The sequence below is a fragment of the Patagioenas fasciata genome, chromosome 4 (assembly GCF_037038585.1).
Source record: "Patagioenas fasciata isolate bPatFas1 chromosome 4, bPatFas1.hap1, whole genome shotgun sequence".
Classification (NCBI taxonomy): domain Eukaryota; kingdom Metazoa; phylum Chordata; class Aves; order Columbiformes; family Columbidae; genus Patagioenas; species Patagioenas fasciata.
This window is the reverse complement of record NC_092523.1, coordinates 81,353,583-81,371,529: the sequence shown is the minus strand read 5'-3', so window position 1 is coordinate 81,371,529 and position 17,947 is coordinate 81,353,583. Positions and strand designations below refer to the sequence as shown.

General features: G+C 51.5%; 2 long non-coding RNA genes across 5 annotated transcripts; both read right to left on the bottom strand.

Annotated features, from left to right (window-relative positions):
• Window positions 1-47: 47 nt before the first annotated feature.
• Window positions 48-5,298, bottom strand: LOC139827951 (uncharacterized). 2 transcript variants are annotated; one of them, XR_011739093.1, is made up of 5 exons: window positions 5,163-5,298; window positions 2,904-2,979; window positions 1,849-1,995; window positions 1,373-1,474; window positions 48-887 (listed from the first exon to the last, which is right to left on the bottom strand). It is a non-coding gene; the product is annotated as an uncharacterized lncRNA (long non-coding RNA). The 2 variants fall into 2 exon arrangements; XR_011739094.1 differs by lacking the exon at window positions 2,904-2,979 and having other exon boundaries at window positions 50-887.
• A 2,581-nt stretch (window positions 5,299-7,879) lies between these two features.
• On the bottom strand, window positions 7,880-17,535 carry LOC139827879 (uncharacterized). Of its 3 annotated transcripts, none has more exons than XR_011738997.1 (9): window positions 17,107-17,535; window positions 15,442-15,584; window positions 14,700-14,846; window positions 14,118-14,225; window positions 13,722-13,861; window positions 11,465-11,540; window positions 10,410-10,556; window positions 9,934-10,035; window positions 7,880-9,448 (listed from the first exon to the last, which is right to left on the bottom strand). It is a non-coding gene; the product is annotated as an uncharacterized lncRNA (long non-coding RNA). The 3 variants fall into 3 exon arrangements; XR_011738998.1 differs by having other exon boundaries at window positions 14,118-14,190; XR_011738999.1 differs by lacking the exon at window positions 11,465-11,540.
• Window positions 17,536-17,947: the final 412 nt, after the last annotated feature.

Here is a 17,947-nt window from a genome sequence, read left to right as displayed (position 1 = left end):
CCAGCAACAGCACAGCTTCCAACAACTGGAGTATCATGTTTAATCTGTTTAAAAAGCATGCAATTGAAGAAGTGAACGTATGCTTGCCTGTTTGAGTGAGCGTTCCTTAAACAGCTTCTCTACGTACGTCGCCGGATATCTTTGCTGCAGGTTTCGCTGCATCGTTCATCCGTTCGAGCAGAAGCTGACTGTTTCAACTGCAGTCATCATCATAGCCGTCACTTGGATTCTGGCCATCGCAATCACGTGTCCTTCTGCCGTCATGCTGCACGTACAAGAAGAGAAACATTTCAGGGTGATCCTCGGCTACGGCAACGAAACCCGCCCCGTATACTGGTGCCGAGAGGACTGGCCTGACCCAGGAATGAGAAAGATCTACACAACAGGTCTCTTTGCGAACATCTATCTGGCTCCCCTGTCGCTCACTGTTATCATGTACGCCAGGATAAGCATTGCTCTCTTCAACACTGCGATGCCCACGGTGGGAAAGCACAGCCAGGAGCGATGGCACAGCACGTCAAAGAAGAAACAAAGAGTAATCAAAATGCTCATTATTGTGGTTTTGCTTTTCACCCTCTCCTGGCTTCCCTTGTGGACTCTGATGATGCTTTCTGACTATGTCAACCTTTCAGATGTCCAGTTGCAGTTCTTTCACATTTATATCTATCCCTTTGCTCACCGGCTGGCCTTTTTCAATAGCAGCGTCAACCCCATCATCTCCGGTTTCTTTAACGAAAACTCTCACCGGGGCTTTCAGGCCGCCTTTCAACTTCAGCTCTGCTCCCGGGAGGTGGCTCACAGGGACACCTGTTCTCAGCAAGGCCACAGCAATGTCATTTTGTCAGCTGGCAACCCCCAGACACCCCAGGATCAAGCTTCTCAAGACGCTAAGGGAAAAGGGAAGACAGTTAGGAAAGGAAATTGGGTGAATAACCAGCAAGATTTGACAATGGAGGCTCTAGAAGGGACCTGCAATGACGGGATTAAGTGAAACATGCTATGCACTACCAAAACGATGTAAGCCTAGCAGAGTTGGTTTGTTGTGTTGTGAAACTCACGCTCTGTCAGCCCCTTGACAGTGTTTCTTTTTTGAAGGAGATACACAACTTGCCCAGTATCTGAATGTGTGATGTGAGCAGAAAGCCAAATTCATCCTCCTGTGTTAGCAGCTTGAAGAAGGTGCAACCGCCCTGCAGTCAGTGATGACCCACTCTGCTCCCGAACTGGGCTGGAGCAGAGACGTGGCTAAAACGGCCGAGCGTAGGGAGGAGACTCAGCCCAGCAGGTACCACACGGAACGTGAAACTCCGGGCAGCGCACCTTCGTTTCAAGGGAGGAACACACACACAGAGCACAAAGGACGTTACTCTACCTGAGACACACACTGTCCTTAGCAGCTGCACAGCAACGTTGTCTCTGTGATTTGGAGTTCTGGTGGCAAATGATGGAGCTCCGTACGTCGCACCTTTCAAACCTGCACACAGAAAGACGCTTCACCCCACAGATGACACCAGAAACTAGGAAGCCTCCAAAAAGAATTTACAACCCCACAGCCAAACCAGTTACACTCACCCCCACAACCAATCCTGCCCTACACACATCTCCTTCTCCTTCAGACACCCTTCAACAGCCAGATCCACAGTCATCTCCCAATGGGTCATTCACTGCACTAAACGCAGCAGGGCGGGGGAGAGGGGGGGGGAACTAAAGGAAATTTTAAAAAAACCCTCCCTGACTGTGTTTTTTTCAGTGGCATTTCTTGGCGTTATTTTTGTCGGGCGTTGGAGGTAAAGGTTTAGCTTCCGTTACCTGCTGGGCAGTCGTCACTGCATGCCCATGTTCACGTACCCCTTGCTTTATGCAAAGCTGCTTCCATCAGCGACCCAGGAGTCTTCAGCATCCTCCAGCGGCTGGTCCTTTCAATCCGCTCCGCCGGAGCGAACAGCTTCTGCTGTTTCCAAGCAATCGTGGGTCACCGACTGCAAAACGGATCCACTGAGGAAAGAAGCCGGATCGACAACGTTAGTGGTAGAAATATTTACATCTTTAAACGTTCTAAGGAGCCACCGAGGGAGGGATGTCGTTTTTACACAAATGGGGACGGACACTGACACACAGATACCTGGCCGCGAGCCCTGCGGGGCGAACAGCGCCTCTGCCCCCGGCCGTGCGCTGCAGTACCCGAGTTTCGCCACAGGGCGGCAGCACTGAGGCGCGCTGCGGCACGGCATTGGGGCGCCCGGGTGCAGCACCGCGCTTTGCCCACAGGACGGCAGCACTGAGACCGCCGCGGCAGCCCGGGCCGAGCGGTTGCGCCGCGTTTCGCGGGAATCCCGCAGAAAAATAAACAAAAAACAAACACAACAAAACAAAAACGCACACAGAGAGCCGCGGCACGAAAGCCACGCGTACAGGACACAGAACCCGCTGGGCCTCACCCCGAGCTCCCACTGAAGCGGCGCCCCACTCGCCACACCACCAAGCCTGCAACCGCACCTTAGCTCTGGTTTTATGCATCCCCCCCCACAGCGGAAAAAACCCTCCTATCTTGCATTGCTCTTTGGCATTACAACTGCACAGGTGTGAACTCATAAAAGTAAAGCAGCCATCTCACAGACACACACTCAGAACTCGACTAGGCTGGGGTTTCTCTTTGTGTTACACAAACGGACTCTCACTCCTCTAAGGAAACAAATTCATTCTTAAGCATAGCCTCTCCCTGGGGGAAAAAAATGCCCACTCCGAGCTCCCAAACACTAGGGAGCTGTGGGGAAACCAGTGAAAGCCAAAACCAACAGCAGCAACGTCAAGTGGAATTTGGCTTAAATTCTGATCATGCACTTAAAAGCCTCTCTCTGTCCTACCAATGGCTGGTCATTCTTTGGAAGGACAAACTTTCTTACCTGAACATCCTAAATTGAAGACTCCACGGAACAGAACGGAGATTGAGCCACAGGACAACGGTGCCATTGATTTACACTAATGGGGAAAAAAACACCCTAGAAGTCAAACCCAAATTTACTTATTACTTCCCATCACATTTCATCCCTTACATTTCAACTGGCAGCAAGGTGTTCAAAAATTAACTATGCCCATGCCACTTACCACTTAGATTAAACTCTACATATAAATCTTAAAGGCTATTTCCAGCGTGCCCATAAATTCATGTGAACAAAGACAAGGGCAACGCTCGACCCTAAGGAGGGAAAGAGGCGGCTGTTCCTCTATGGCAGATCAAACTTCCTTCTTTTACCTGCAATACGTGGAACTGCCGCGGGACCCGTTCGCCAACGGGGTGTGCGTTCTTAACTAAAACTGGTCGCCAGCTTCTCCGCAGAGGCACTGAATTTGCCTCTTCTTTTTTTTTTTTTTTTTTTATTTTTTTCCCCACGTGGGGAAAAAAAAAAAACCACACACCAAAAAAAGACAAAGGAATGATCTCTTCCAGGCCGTTTCTCTAAACCGTCAAGTCATTAGAAAATTGCACATGTCTTCTCCAAGCAGAATGAGCCTGTGATTCCATACAAAAGGAGGGCAAGGAGCAGGTCAGCTTGTCAGAGAAAGATAGGGACAGGGAGCAAGACAAGGTGACACAGAGAGAGGGAGAGAGAGGCAAAAGGGACGGAGAGGCAGGGCAAGGGGAAGGAGAGGCCAAAATGAGCGCTCCGCAGCCTCCCCTCCCTCGCCTCGACCCCCGTTTCCCCGTTAACTCCCGGTGCCCGCCCCGAGACACCACGGACGCGCTTGCCAGGGAGGCAGCTGTTCAAACAGGATTGAGTCGGTGCGCTCTGATTGGCTGCTTTTCACCCCAGCGCGCCGTCCTCCTATTGGATGCTCCTTCCCGCGCTCCGCGCCCAGGTGCCCGCCACAGGGTCAGACCTGACTGAGGACTGCGCAATTTGGGCATGCGCAGTACTGAGGCCTCAACGCCCGCCCCTCTGGCAATCTGATTGGCTGCCTGCGCACATCAATTGCCATTCTCCCCGCCTATCAGCGCTCCGCCTTCCAGCCCTCCCGAGAGATCTGATTGGCCCGCTCTGCACCCTCACTCGCCTTCTCGCCACCCTGCCGGGACCCCCACGCCCTTTGCCCGCGCGGCTTCCAACAGCCGCCTTTAAAAGGAAACAACAAACCGCGCTCCTTTGCTTTACACTGAGGAAAGAAGCCGGATCGACAATGTTAGTGGTAGCAATATTTACATCTTTAAACGTTCTAAGGAGCCACCGAGGCAGGGATGTCGTTTTTACACAAATGGGGACGGACACTGACACACAGATACCTGGCCGCGAGCCCTGCGGGGCGAACAGCGCCTCTGCCCCCGGCCGTGCGCTGCAGTACCCGAGTTTCGCCACAGGGCGGCAGCACTGAGGCGCGCTGCGGCACGGCATTGGGGCGCCCGGGTGCAGCACCGCGCTTTGCGCACAGCCTTTCCTTCCTTGTCCAATTTATACAATGGCCTCTGCTCACAAGATTTCATCAAGGTTGCTCTATTCACATTATCACCAGGTGGTTCCTCAATCTCTTTCCTGTGAGCTAAAATACACCCTAACGGGCTCTTTTTCAGAATACCACTACTACGCCGTCCTCCCATTATGCGTCACACGGAACGACACGGCTCATCTTGTAACAAATACGAGCAAATAACTATTAACACCTACAGCAGTACTCCACAGATAATACTCAAACCTACCCACGACACACCGCCCTCACAAGTTGTACTCCAAGTTTATCCCACCGTCTCCAAAACAAAACAATTCCGGTACCCAGCTCAAATCTCTCTAACACTCAGCACCGCAATTAGGACACTCTGCAACACAGATGGCTCCACAACGCTCACACTCCTTGCAAGTTAAAGCCACAGCAGCTCCTGCTGTAGTTTTTGGTGTTCAAGTGCATAGTCAGAACCAAGGCACATCCAAGAATTAAACCCAACTACGGTACACTTCACGGCTACATACAGAGCCAGCTTTGCACCACAACGGAGCACGGGAACAACCAACACCAAAAGCTGGCCGCACAAACAACTCCACAGCAACTACTGTATACCTCTAAGGTGCTCGCAACCCCGTCCACGCTATCCTGCCGAAATTCCGTACCACGACTTACGGACAGTTCCCGAGCACGTGACCGGTCCCAAATTTCAGAGAAGAAAGACTTCTCACCAGAGGTCCTCGTCCGTCCCCGCGGCGATCCGACCGAGACGAGGAGTCTCTCCAGAGACATCCCCGGGGTGCGCCAAGAGAGTCCTCGGCTCCACGGGCCCTGCGGCCGGACGGAGCGGGTCCTCCGGCTGGCTCACCGCCTGAAACGGGGAAAGAAACGGGACGGCAGAGTCAGCAGCACTGCTAAGCCACGTTCTTTATTTCATTTGACGATGTTAGTTATAATCGTTTAGTTTCTCGCTGACAATACATCTGTTAATTATTAGTCAAATATAAACTAAGCTCTCAGCTTCTAAACAACGTGTTACTTAACGTTCCATCTCCCTCTTGTCGTGCAGAAGGATCTAAAAGGTGAAAAATATCCCCTCATCGTGCAGGCGGTCAGAAAGCATTTACCTCATGTCAACTGGTTAATGACGGGTACACCTTCTACAACTTCATCGCAGTATACGTTAACTTGGCAGCTTCTCTTCAAAAGCGAGAAGAGAAAAAAGGGACAGGGCTCTGAAAAAACAAGGCAGAGATCAAAGCAGCGGGGGGGACAGAGGAAAAGAGGCCGGAAGAGCACCAGGAACAGGGCACAGAAAGAAACAAATCGGCGCGGCGGCAGCGGCGCGGAGACGGAGGAAAAAAACCCGGCACGGTCAACGGGACAGAGAGGAACGCGACCACGGGCAGGGAGCGGGACACGGGGACACGGCGAGGAACCACGGGACGCGGAGAGATACCAAAAAGTCGGCAAAAAAGACTCTCTAACACTGTTCTGAAAGTGTTAAACGGCGGGCAATTTCAATACAGCGCACCGCACGCTCAGAGGATGGCCCCTGTATTTGAGCGTACGTGTGATTCACGCTTCTTGGTATTCTTTACATACACCTATTGCATATTCATTTGCTTCTACCGCTTAGTTAGTGCATTAAACAGAAGTTCTTTCCATAACCCCACCCTTCGCTGGCAGTCCATCTCTGGTATGCCAGTGTCCATCAAGGGTCTCCAGCAGTCCCCGGTGCCCCTGCAGCCCGGTGCCCCCTGCCCCGGTGTCGGCTCCTCGACCTCATGTCTTGAGCACGCCCGCTGCCATTTTGTGCTGCTACTCAAGTAGCTCCTTCTCCATTTAGTGGAACGTCCCATTTTCCCAGCCTGCGAGCCAAGGACATCCCGCTTTCCCCACCTCCAGTCCCTACAGAGCTAGTGTTTCTCTGTTAGGTTTCTGTTCCGTTAGGCCTGGTCTTGCTGCCTTATGCCAAGGGCTTTCTACAAGATTTTTGTTCCTCCTATCAACGGGAAGCAAGAGAGAGGGCAACAGGCAAAAACGATGGCAGAGCGAGAGACCGCGGGGAACACAGGGGCTTGGAGGAAGAAAGAGAGGAATGAGGAGCCCCGCGGAGAGACGGAGGACAGGAAAAAAGAAAATAAAAAGAGAGAAAAAAAACGGGGCGGGGGGCAGCACAAAGGCTCAGAACGTGAACGAGGACGGGAACAGCGCCGTACGGAATGAAGAAAGCCGGCAACGCCGAGCACGACAAAGGCACAGAGAGAGAGACGGCGAAGGGAGGGAGGAAGGAAAGAGACAGAGCAGCACATACAGACACAGAGAGGAAACTAATGGCAGGGAAAAGAACGGGCCAGAGAAAGCGTGGGGAAAAAGGAGACGGAGGGGCAGGGAGGCACCAGGACACACAAGCCGGGGACGAGGCCCCGAGGGCCAGGGACTCACAGCGGCTCTCGCTTTCGGTGGCTGCCAGGAGGCTTCTAACAGCTCAGACGCTCCCGTCTCCTTCTCTCCTCCCTTCCTCTCCGGTAACTCGGGGCGCTCGGCCGTCCTCAGCCTAGGAGAACACGGTGGGGTGTCAGGGCTCCTACGAGACGAGGCTTCGGGGACATGGAGCCTCGCTGGCTCGCTCGCCAGGCAGCCGTCCCGCTCCAGGATACGCGCACGGACCCTGCCGCGCACGTTGGCCCCCGGCCCGCCGCACGCCGCGCAGAGGGAGCCTTCGCCACCCGGAGAGAGGGGCTCGCTCTCTTGCCTGCCGCAGGAAGCGGACGTCGGGCCCACGGCCCCGCGTTGCTTCAGGATCTTTCCAGATCTACAGATTTTGACATATTTACAATTACATAGGTTTAGACGGAGATATCTATTTGCACTTACTAAAAAAATACGTACACGGGTATGAGTGAATACATAGAGATGATATTTAATATCCGTTTAGATTATGTAACGCACAGTCATTACAGGTAGCTCTACCTACTCACACTTTTCTCTATTTTAAATTGCTTTCTATATAATTTTTTCTCATTTTCGAGTCCTTCATTTTTTAATTTACATATAGACAAGATATTGGTATTTTTAAAACCATCAACAGGAATTTTTTACATTCTAAAAATCCTTTATATAATAGAGTAGAAAAGGGCGTTGATATAAAAGCATTTGATATACACGTGAATGCCATCCTGCAATATATAAATACCAAGGACAGATTTCTCTGTTTGCAATTCCCACACTCGTGTTTACAGGTCGAACACGTGTTCTCCTCCCCCGGGAATTTTCAGGCACGTTTGGACTGTGACCCCCTCTTTTCAGGGGGACTCCCTTTTGACCCCCGCATCCCCCACCCGCATCGCCGGCCCCTGCTCACGCTGGGGCGCCACAAGTGACACCGTCACGCGACACGAGGGAAACGGCCCCGACAGGCAGCTCATTGTGTCATTTACTCTCATTGTGTCATTTACACGTGCACGTACCACAACCCCCAAAAAGCAGGGGGGGGCTCCCCTAGGAAAACAAAGCGGGGGCAGCGCCCCAAACAGCCGCAGCCCCCGGCCCACAGGCCGGCAGCCGCCCCCCGGCACGGGAATGCTCCTGGCCAACCTGAGAAGGGAGCTGCTGTGAGTGCCACCCAATAGCCATACCCCTCTTTTCTAGGCAGCTTGGAGAACCCTATTTGCCAGTGTTGTCCTGGGACATTTCCCTCGTCCAATTGTTCTTATTTATACCCTGTATACAGTATTAAGATGATGGTTTTCTAGACACATTTCACATTGCTGGGTCACTCCTTCGCAAACAGTTTATAAATTCACTCTTACCTTTTCACCTAATCTTAATAGAGCGCATCAGCTCCTTGCGCTGCGAGGTACCACTGCTCTCCCGTCACCAGTGACAGCTTCTTTGGACCCTAATTCTAATTCGGCTATAAATCTCCTATTAATTTCTTATCCTCTTTGTTGCGGTTTCCTGATGTTGGCTGGAGGAGACAGCCACCTGGGATCAGAGATGTGGCTTTTGTATCGGTCTCTGTCCTTTCGGTGGCTGGTTTCACACTGGCATCTGCTAACTTATTTCCAGTTTCCTGATCAGTGTTTCCCTTCTGAGGCCCTTTGCAACGCACGATGGTAACTTTTCCAGCAACAGCACAGCTTCCAACAACTGGAGTATCATGTTTAATCTGTTTAAAAAGCATGCAATTGAAGAAGTGAACGTATGCTTGCCTGTTTGAGTGAGCGTTCCTTAAACAGCTTCTCTACGTACGTCGCCGGATATCTTTGCTGCAGGTTTCGCTGCATCGTTCATCCGTTCGAGCAGAAGCTGACCGTTTCAACTGCAGTCATCATCATAGCCGTCACTTGGATTCTGGCCATCGCAATCACGTGTCCTTCTGCCGTCATGCTGCACGTACAAGAAGAGAAACATTTCAGGGTGATCCTCGGCTACGGCAACGAAACCCACCCCGTATACTGGTGCCGAGAGGACTGGCCTGACCCAGGAATGAGAAAGATCTACACAACAGGTCTCTTTGCGAACATCTATCTGGCTCCCCTGTCGCTCACTGTTATCATGTACGCCAGGATAAGCATTGCTCTCTTCAACACTGCGATGCCCACGGTGGGAAAGCACAGCCAGGAGCGATGGCACAGCACGTCAAAGAAGAAACAAAGAGTAATCAAAATGCTCATTATTGTGGTTTTGCTTTTCACCCTCTCCTGGCTTCCCTTGTGGACTCTGATGATGCTTTCTGACTATGTCAACCTTTCAGATGTCCAGTTGCAGTTCTTTCACATTTATATCTATCCCTTTGCTCACCGGCTGGCCTTTTTCAATAGCAGCGTCAACCCCATCATCTCCGGTTTCTTTAACGAAAACTCTCACCGGGGCTTTCAGGCCGCCTTTCAACTTCAGCTCTGCTCCCGGGAGGTGGCTCACAGGGACACCTGTTCTCAGCAAGGCCACAGCAATGTCATTTTGTCAGCTGGCAACCCCCAGACACCCCAGGATCAAGCTTCTCAAGACGCTAAGGGAAAAGGGAAGACAGTTAGGAAAGGAAATTGGGTGAATAACCAGCAAGATTTGACAATGGAGGCTCTAGAAGGGACCTGCAATGACGGGATTAAGTGAAACATGCTATGCACTACCAAAACGATGTAAGCCTAGCAGAGTTGGTTTGTTGTGTTGTGAAACTCACGCTCTGTCAGCCCCTTGACAGTGTTTCTTTTTTGAAGGAGATACACAACTTGCCCAGTATCTGAATGTGTGATGTGAGCAGAAAGCCAAATTCATCCTCCTGTGTTAGCAGCTTGAAGAAGGTGCAACCGCCCTGCAGTCAGTGATGACCCACTCTGCTCCCGAACTGGGCTGGAGCAGAGACGTGGCTAAAACGGCCGAGCGTAGGGAGGAGACTCAGCCCAGCAGGTACCACACGGAACGTGAAACTCCGGGCAGCGCGCCTTCGTTTCAAGGGAGGAACACGCACACAGAGCACAAAGGACGTTACTCTACCTGAGACACACACTGTCCTTAGCAGCTGCACAGCAACGTTGTCTCTGTGATTTGGAGTTCTGGTGGCAAATGATGGAGCTCCGTACGTCGCACCTTTCAAACCTGCACACAGAAAGACGCTTCACCCCACAGATGACACCAGAAACTAGGAAGCCTCCAAAAAGAATTTACAACCCCACAGCCAAACCAGTTACACTCACCCCCACAACCAATCCTGCCCTACACACATCTCCTTCTCCTTCAGACACCCTTCAACAGCCAGATCCACAGTCATCTCCCAATGGGTCATTCACTGCACTAAACGCAGCAGGGCGGGGGAGAGGGGGGGGGAACTAAAGGAAATTTTAAAAAAACCCTCCCTGACTGTGTTTTTTTCAGTGGCATTTCTTGGTGTTATTTTTGTCGGGCGTTGGAGGTAAAGGTTTAGCTTCCGTTACCTGCTGGGCAGTCGTCACTGCATGCCCATGTTCACGTACCCCTTGCTTTATGCAAAGCTGCTTCCATCAGCGACCCAGGAGTCTTCAGCATCCTCCAGCGGCTGGTCCTTTCAATCCGCTCCGCCGGAGCGAACAGCTTCTGCTGTTTCCAAGCAATCGTGGGTCACCGACTGCAAAACGGATCCACTGAGGAAAGAAGCCGGATCGACAACGTTAGTGGTAGAAATATTTACATCTTTAAACGTTCTAAGGAGCCACCGAGGGAGGGATGTCGTTTTTACACAAACGGGGACGGACACTGACACACAGATACCTGGCCGCGAGCCCTGCGGGGCGAACAGCGCCTCTGCCCCCGGCCGTGCGCTGCAGTACCCGAGTTTCGCCACAGGGCGGCAGCACTGAGGCGCGCTGCGGCACGGCATTGGGGCGCCCGGGTGCAGCACCGCGCTTTGCCCACAGGACGGCAGCACTGAGACCGCCGCGGCAGCCCGGGCCGAGCGGTTGCGCCGCGTTTCGCGGGAATCCCGCAGAAAAATAAACAAAAAACAAACACAACAAAACAAAAACGCACACAGAGAGCCGCGGCACGAAAGCCACGCGTACAGGACACAGAACCCGCTGGGCCTCACCCCGAGCTCCCACTGAAGCAGCGCCCCACTCGCCACACCACCAAGCCTGCAACCGCACCTTAGCTCTGGTTTTATGCATCCCCCCCCACAGCGGAAAAAACCCTCCTATCTTGCATTGCTCTTTGGCATTACAACTGCACAGGTGTGAACTCATAAAAGTAAAGCAGCCATCTCACAGACACACACTCAGAACTCGACTAGGCTGGGGTTTCTCTTTGTGTTACACAAACGGACTCTCACTCCTCTAAGGAAACAAATTCATTCTTAAGCATAGCCTCTCCCTGGGGGAAAAAAATGCCCACTCCGAGCTCCCAAACACTAGGGAGCTGTGGGGAAACCAGTGAAAGCCAAAACCAACAGCAGCAACGTCAAGTGGAATTTGGCTTAAATTCTGATCATGCACTTAAAAGCCTCTCTCTGTCCTACCAATGGCTGGTCATTCTTTGGAAGGACAAACTTTCTTACCTGAACATCCTAAATTGAAGACTCCACGGAACAGAACGGAGATTGAGCCACAGGACAACGGTGCCATTGATTTACACTAATGGGGAAAAAAACACCCTAGAAGTCAAACCCAAATTTACTTATTACTTCCCATCACATTTCATCCCTTACATTTCAACTGGCAGCAAGGTGTTCAAAAATTAACTATGCCCATGCCACTTACCACTTAGATTAAACTCTACATATAAATCTTAAAGGCTATTTCCAGCGTGCCCATAAATTCATGTGAACAAAGACAAGGGCAACGCTCGACCCTAAGGAGGGAAAGAGGCGGCTGTTCCTCTATGGCAGATCAAACTTCCTTCTTTTACCTGCAATACGTGGAACTGCCGCGGGACCCGTTCGCCAACGGGGTGTGCGTTCTTAACTAAAAATGGTCGCCAGCTTCTCCGCAGAGGCACTGAATTTGCCTCTTCTTTTTTTTTTTTTTTTATTTTTTTCCCCACGTGGGGAAAAAAAAAAAAACACACACCAAAAAAAGACAAAGGAATGATCTCTTCCAGGCCGTTTCTCTAAACCGTCAAGTCATTAGAAAATTGCACATGTCTTCTCCAAGCAGAATGAGCCTGTGATTCCATACAAAAGGAGGGCAAGGAGCAGGTCAGCTTGTCAGAGAAAGATAGGGACAGGGAGCAAGACAAGGTGACACAGAGAGAGGGAGAGAGAGGCAAAAGGGACGGAGAGGCAGGGCAAGGGGAAGGAGAGGCCAAAATGAGCGCTCCGCAGCCTCCCCTCCCTCGCCTCGACCCCCGTTTCCCCGTTAACTCCCGGTGCCCGCCCCGAGACACCACGGACGCGCTTGCCAGGGAGGCAGCTGTTCAAACAGGATTGAGTCGGTGCGCTCTGATTGGCTGCTTTTCACCCCAGCGCGCCGTCCTCCTATTGGATGCTCCTTCCCGCGCTCCGCGCCCAGGTGCCCGCCACAGGGTCAGACCTGACTGAGGACTGCGCAATTTGGGCATGCGCAGTACTGAGGCCTCAACGCCCGCCCCTCTGGCAATCTGATTGGCTGCCTGCGCACATCAATTGCCATTCTCCCCGCCTATCAGCGCTCCGCCCCTCCAGCCCTCCCGAGAGATCTGATTGGCCCGCTCTGCATCCTCACTCGCCTTCTCGCCACCCTGCCGGGACCCCCACGCCCTTTGCCCGCGCGGCTTCCAACAGCCGCCTTTAAAAGGAAACAACAAACCGCGCTCCTTTGCTTTACACTGAGGAAAGAAGCCGGATCGACAATGTTAGTGGTAGCAATATTTACATCTTTAAACGTTCTAAGGAGCCACCGAGGCAGGGATGTCGTTTTTACACAAATGGGGACGGACACTGACACGCAGATACCTGGCCGCGAGCCCTGCGGGGCGAACAGCGCCTCTGCCCCCGGCCGTGCGCTGCAGTACCCGAGTTTCGCCACAGGGCGGCAGCACTGAGGCGCGCTGCGGCACGGCATTGGGGCGCCCGGGTGCAGCACCGCGCTTTGCGCACAGGCTTTCCTTCCTTGTCCGATTTATACAATGGCCTCTGCTCACAAGATTTCATCAAGGTTGCTCTATTCACATTATCACCAGGTGGTTCCTCAATCTCTTTCCTGTGAGCTAAAATACACCCTAACGGGCTCTTTTTCAGAATACCGCTACTACGCCGTCCTCCCATTATGCGTCACACGGAACGACACGGCTCATCTTGTAACAAATACGAGCAAATAACTATTAACACCTACAGCAGTACTCCACAGATAATACTCAAACCTACCCACGACACACCGCCCTCACAAGTTGTACTCCAAGTTTATCCCACCGTCTCCAAAACAAAACAATTCCGGTACCCAGCTCAAATCTCTCTAACACTCAGCACCGCAATTAGGACACTCTGCAACACAGATGGCTCCACAACGCTCACACTCCTTGCAAGTTAAAGCCACAGCAGCTCCTGCTGTAGTTTTTGGTGTTCAAGTGCATAGTCAGAACCAAGGCACATCCAAGAATTAAACCCAACTACGGTACTCTTCACAGCTACATACAGAGCCAGCTTTGCACCACAACGGAGCACGGGAACAACCAACACCAAAAGCTGGCCGCACAAACAACTCCACAGCAACTACTGTATACCTCTAAGGTGCTCGCAACCCCGTCCACGCTATCCTGCCGAAATTCCGTACCACGACTTACGGACAGTTCCCGAGCACGTGACCGGTCCCAAATTTCAGAGAAGAAAGACTTCTCACCAGAGGTCCTCGTCCGTCCCCGCGGCGATCCGACCGAGACGAGGAGTCTCTCCAGAGACATCCCCGGGGTGCGCCAAGAGAGTCCTCGGCTCCACGGGCCCTGCGGCCGGACAGAGCGGGTCCTCCGGCTGGCTCACCGCCTGAAACGGGGAAAGAAACGGGACGGCAGAGTCAGCAGCACTGCTGAGCCACGTTCTTTATTTCATTTGACGATGTTAGTTATAATCGTTTAGTTTCTCGCTGACAATACATCTGTTAATTATTAGTCAAATATAAACTAAGCTCTCAGCTTCTAAACAACGTGTTACTTAACGTTCCATCTCCCTCTTGTCGTGCAGAAGGATCTAAAAGGTGAAAAATATCCCCTCATCGTGCAGGCGGTCAGAAAGCATTTACCTCATGTCAACTGGTTAATGACGGGTACACCTTCTACAACTTCATCGCAGTATACGTTAACTTGGCAGCTTCTCTTCAAAAGCGAGAAGAGAAAAAAGGGACAGGGCTCTGAAAAAACAAGGCAGAGATCAAAGCAGCGGGGGGGACAGAGGAAAAGAGGCCGGAAGAGCACCAGGAACAGGGCACAGAAAGAAACAAATCGGCGCGGCGGCAGCGGCGCGGAGACGGAGGAAAAAAACCTGGCACGGTCAACGGGACAGAGAGGAACGCGACCACGGGCAGGGAGCGGGACACGGGGACACGGCGAGGAACCACGGGACGCGGAGAGATACCAAAAAGTCGGCAAAAAAGACTCTCTAACACTGTTCTGAAAGTGTTAAACGGTGGGCAAAACTAATCCAATAAATTAGTTTCTTGATTTAAAATAAATTTCTCTTTGTTCAGCAACGGGTCCTTGATATTACTCTTTCAGCTCCTCCTCTAAAGCGCAAGCCTGTTCCTGGAACTTGTCCATCTCTTAATCTATGACTGTCATTAAGTCAAATATCAGAGATATAGTCTGAATATTTGAACTGAACTCACCAGTTCCCGGGTCTTCATGTGGTTGTGCTCACGTTGCTTCTGCCTGGACATTTTGAATGACAATCAGTTCCTACCCAAATGGCAAAAACTATGTATTTTCAGTCAGATTCCATTTATTCCCCTTGCTGGTTGCTTTTCTTGTTAATCCTGTGATATGAGAAATAAATGTGATACAAATAAATAAATAGGAGTAAAAAATTGAAAAATAAAGGATGAAAAATGGCTTTTGCAGTGTATTTTTTGTAGGATCTCAAGTCTGTTGTTTGGAGGGGGCGGGTGTAAATCACCTACAAAGACTGTAACTTCAATATTTGCAGGAGAGAGAACACCTTCGAGGCCCATTCAACCTGGCAAAGCTCAGCACGTACAGAGAGCTCCCTTGGAATATCTCAGAGGCCCAGGTACATTGCTCCTAAATGCTTCTAGTTTGCACACATTAAGCAACCTCGTTAGCCTAAATGCCATTGATTCATTTTCTTGGACTGGTCTACTTGAGGATAAAAGCCTGTAACCTTGTTCTGTAACTTGGAAATCCAAGTCAAAGAATCTCTACCCGAAATCTGTGAACATATTTCTTCATCTGTATTTGGGCCTGAATGTTTCCAAGTTCATAAAAACCTTAAGGAAAAGCTGCTGAGACAACGGAGTTAGAGGTAGTTCAAGCACTGGTTACCTAAACTACTGTGAAATGATCTCCAGAATCACTTTTGACCCCTGTCCCGCACCAGCTTCTTGTGCTTACCAGAACAGCTCTGATGTCCAGCCAGGCCAGGAAGAAGGGAAGGGCTGTTAGTCCAGCTTTCGGTGACCAAGGAGTCTGCAGCCCTCACCTGGAATTCACATCCCTCATAGATCGTTCCTTGAGACATCCAGTGAATTACCCAGCTGCACACAGACAATGCTCTAATCACACAGACATTAGTGGCTTTAGCCTTATTGCTTAAGGATATCATTGAGAGAAGTAGAAAGCAGGATAAAAGATACAATTATATAATTTATCTTGCTAAGTGGTTTTCAAATGGTACATAAACACTATTCCATTGTTATTTTGAGAGCTTCAAGTAAAAACAAAACAAAACAAAACCAAAAAAAAAAAACCACCACCCACACTACTAAGCTACCAACCAGGATGTCAGTGTCATCACATCCCTGTCACAGAGCTACTCCCAAGCAGGTTTTCTGAGGTAACCTCACATCTTCTCGCACGCCAGGAGCTGCACGCTTCTCCCTTCACGCGGGAAGATGAACCTCAGCACACGCGTTTGCCTGCTGGTCTCTAATTTGTGCTTTCAACACATTCAGAAAGCAGTTTCAAACAGAAAGCTGTTACTTGATGACAGACCAGCATTAGGCCAGTAACATTAAGAGACTCACCAGAAAATACTATTAGCTATCCATTCCCATCACACCAGCTTCTTGAGCTTCCTCTTATTTGTTTTTAAGATCCTGACTTGAACATTTCTGTCAGGAAAAGAGCTGTCCCTCTCACTGCTGCTTCCAGAACCAAATCACCACATAGATTATTACCATCTACAAAAAGGTGAATCTTTAAAAGGAGCCTGCAAAACCCAAAAGCAGAGGTGCCATTCACTCCCACAGCTGATTTCAACACAGAAAAACGACATTTTTCTCTCCCCAGCCTGTGTACACGTGCCCAGCAGAAGTGGCCGTGATGGGCAAAGCCAGCGCTCGGTGCAGCCGCCACGGCTCCGGGGCTGCTGATGCCCAGAGGCCCAGGAGGTCGACAGGGGCCAGACCGCGTCCTGCAGCCCCAGATATGCCAAAACCTCCTCTCCTGAGTGGCACGCAGCGGTGCGTGCAGGCTCAGGGACGCTGCTGTGGGTCAGTGTCTGCGGGATTCGGTCACCAAACGGGCGCAGGGCACCGTGAGCCGCTGCTGAAGGACGCGGGGCTGGCGCGGGCCCACGCTGCTGGGCAGGAGCACGGCGGCCGCGGGTGGCGTCACTTCTGCAACAGGTACCCGAGGAGTGAACAAAAAGGGCCAGGAAAATACGACTGAGCACCTGCCTCCATCACACCTGTATCTGCAAGTATCCTCCCATAATTACATTTTCAGCATGTTTCAACTTGGCAGCAGTAAATCCAGTAAATTGCTGGCACTCGTCCCACTTGTGCACACACGCATAAATCTGCTGTACTGGGGTTTTGCCTGGATTAATTGACCAGCTTGTTTTGGGGGCAAAGAAAGATCTGTGAGATGCCTAGCTACCTCTTGTGCACCTTGTTCCATTTTCTGTCTTTTAAACTCTGTCTGCCTCTACCCCAGAGTATCTAGTTTAAAGGGGGAACATCTGATTTAAAGGGCAGTGGGGCCACAGAGCCAGGGGGCCAGGCAGATTTGGGGTCCAGGGCACAGCACAGCGGTTGGATTTCCATCCCTCCATACCTGTGTCTCTCTCAGCAGCACAGTCCCCGAACAGAAGCGGTGGTGATAATTTCAGCTTGATTTCTTCCCGTTCCCAGCATCACCTCTGTCTAGTTTCAGGGACCCGCTCTTCCAGGAGCACAGGATGGCTCGGGGACCCTCCTTGGCACTTTTTGGGCTCATCCAATGTGCTTGCAGGTGCCGCTGCGTTCTCCTCCCACAGCCAGAGACCAAACCCGACAGCTGCAGGTGGAACAGAGCAGGAATTTAACCTGAAGACGTAAAACCCACTAAGGTACTTTCTGAAGTTAAGCTTCCCCTGGTAACAGCCTTCATTTTGAATCACAGAGTGGTTTGGGTCGGAGGGCCCTTCCCATCTTCCCAGTTCCCCCCTGCCATGAGCAGGGACATCTTCACCAGTTCAGGGTGCTCAGAGCCCCGTCCGTCCAGCCTGGCCTGGGATGTCTCCAGTGACCGAACCCAGGGCCTGATCAATGATTATGCCTGACGAGGGATGTTGTGCAAGCGGTTCAAAGGGCTGGGGGGCACACCGAGGCACGGTGACCCCCGGGATGTTTGCACGGGCCGGGCAGGGACCTCTGCGAAGAGCCACAGGAGCTTAGCAGCTCAGCAGCTCTGGAGGAGGGTAAACAAGAACCGACAAATCGGATCTGCCGATGCCAAAACCGTGGTCAGCCGCCTGGGGCAAGGGGAGAAACGACAGCAAAAGGTGCGTGAACGGCAGAGAAAGTCACCAGGAACGCCGAATGGTTTGGCCCCAGCAGGCACCTTTGGTGGGTGCCATCCTAAATGGCACTGGGGAGCACGAAACTGGGGTGAGCAATGGCACAGCCAGCTAAAT